We start from the raw sequence: 2,774 nt of genomic DNA on the forward strand, positions 1-2,774 counted from the left end.
GGTTTTTTGTTCTTTTCCACTGATTTTTGTCCGCTATCTTTTTCCTTTTTCGTCCTTCGTTAATGTCTCCCCATTCCGCTTGTTCAATGCTTTCTGAGCCATTTGGTGGTATATTTTCGTCATTATTTGGCACTTCAGCAACATTGGGTTCAATAAACGAATTGTTACTACTTGTTTCTTCTTCATCATTTGGATTATAATCTTCATCACCTCTATTTTCTTTGCGCCAAACATTTCATTTACAGCAGTTTCACTTATAAGTCCTTGGTCATAGTTATTAAATACATAGTCATCTTCAGTTGATTTGCCTTGGTCAGGGTAGTCATTTTGGTCACCAAAGAAATTATCGACGTCACTTTCTTGTATAACTTTTTCATTTATTTCACATTCACTTGCTAGTATGATCGGCATATTTTCTATATCAAAATGTATGCCCTCATTTAGAGCATCTTGGTTTGGTTCTTCTTCTGCTTCAGGTAATTGATCACTACAGCCCTCAAAAATATAGGATGTACGAACACTAGTGGTAAAGGACGAATCAGTTACTACTTGTACAACATTAGAGTCCGATATTGTTACACCTTGAAGTGCCGCTTTCATTATTTTCTCTGCTCGGGACGTCATTTTTTCTGTACAAAAAATAGGTATTTTAAAAACAAACTACTAACATTTTCCACATTTTGTCGGATATTTTTGCGCATTTTGCTATTAAGTAAATAGCTTATGTTTTTTCGAGTCTCTTAGTTGAGTATTGAAAAGCAACCTTTTTTTATTTTCCAAATTTGCTCAAGATAGAAGACAATATGAAAGGGATAATGACAACAAACTTGAAATGCAATAAGAAAGCAGAACCTGCTAAATGAAAGTAAACGAATCAAAAGCCACGCATGCAATAACGGCTAACTGTAAGATTTTATAAAATAATTTTTTTCCATGCTAGTGGTTATTTGTCTTAAGAATACTTACCTCAATAGAAAAACACAAATCGCGTTTAATTTTAAATAAGAACAATAATTAATAAACTACACTTGTAAACACCATAAAACGAAATAACGTTGTCACAACACGCGTGGCGAGCTAACCTCTAATAGAATACAATTGGCAAGTGAGAGATAGCAGGTATTGTCTTCGCAAAATCAGATGCACTGGTTATGGTAGGTATTGCTTTAGGTAAATAAACCGCATTCTACAAAAAATATAAACTAATATTGTGATATTGATTTCAACGTATGAAATATATATATATATATATACAGTGCGTTTATCTTAGATTGGAACATACGATTTTGCATGCAATGTTATTTCCCTATGTTCCATTTTAAAAAAAACGCATCAACCTGAAGGATATGCGCGGTTCACAACTAAAACAAACGTATTAGAAATTTGCGAGTCACATTTGAACCAGCCTTTATTTTTAGGTTATGTACGTGTACGGTCGAAAGTCGAAGAAAAATTGTTTAATAATAAATAAAATGAATTTAATTATAAGTTATAACAAATGTTCAAAGTGCCCTCCTTCACATTCCAAGCAGTACCCTAACCGATTGCGAAATTCCTGAATACTATTTCGTAAAAACGTAGGATTCATTTGATCACATGCTGTTAGTATTCGGGTTTGTAACTCTTGCACATTCTGAATGGGAACATGATTATAAATTTTCGATTTTAGATATCCCCAAAGGAAAAAGTCATTTGGCGACAGATCGGGAGATCGTGCTGGCCAAGATATTGGACCAAATCTACCGATCCAACGGCCCGGGAATGTTTCATTGAGGAAACTTGTCACTGGTCTCGTAGAATGTGGTGGAGCCCCGTCCATTTGAAACCATGGGTTGTTTATATTCAACTCCTGTAACCGTGGAATAATGCGCGATCTAAGTAATTCGAGAAACTTTGTTGAATTTAGAGTTCCATCGATGAAGAACGGTCCGATTAGAATATTGTTTATTATCCCGGCCCAAACGTTAATTTTAATATTATATTGCGTATGCGTTATGTTGTGTACATGATTATTAGTTTGTGACCAATATCTAATGAAGAAAACGGTATCAGTAAGATTTAATATGGAGATAGGTACCTACCGATAGTTTTGAGAATTTACTGTACCGTTCAGAGAAAAAGATGCTTCATCTGTAAACATTATTTTGTGCAATATTTCCTCATTATTGTTTAACAAATTAAATATTGTTTCGCAAAAGTCTGTGCGTTTTATTTTATCATCATCAAACAGTTGTTGGTGATTTTGAAATTTGTACGACTTGTATTTAAATTTCTTTAGCGTTTTAAACACGGAAGTTCTAGAAATTTCAAATTCCTTGGCCATTAAACTTAGTGATGCTGTTGGGTTTTCTTCAGCATAGCACAAAATTTCTAATTCCAATTCTTCATTAAGGACATGGTTAATTTTTGCCTTTTTTGTGTGAAGATTTGCAACACAGCCATCCCTATCAAATTTTGCTATAAGCCTATAACTCTGTGGATCGTTGAAATGGATGGTATTTGTTCGTCAGGATACTGGACTGCAAGTAAATCGCGGACTTGTCTTGTACTGTTTAGGCCTTTGTATAAATTTATAATTGCAATTTTCATTTCTTTAGGCAGCATTTTTGAATTTATTGCAGGGCGGTAGATTTAAAGGTGACAGTAGTACATTGCGCCTACTACCCATTTGAACTACTCCTTCAGGTTGATGCGTTTTTTTTTAAAATGGAACATAGGGAAATAGCATTGTATGCATAATCGTATGTTCCAGTCTAAGATAAACTCACTGTATA

Source organism: Photinus pyralis, unplaced genomic scaffold, assembly GCF_008802855.1.
Source record: "Photinus pyralis isolate 1611_PpyrPB1 unplaced genomic scaffold, Ppyr1.3 Ppyr1.4_LG1, whole genome shotgun sequence".
NCBI classification, from domain to species: domain Eukaryota; kingdom Metazoa; phylum Arthropoda; class Insecta; order Coleoptera; family Lampyridae; genus Photinus; species Photinus pyralis.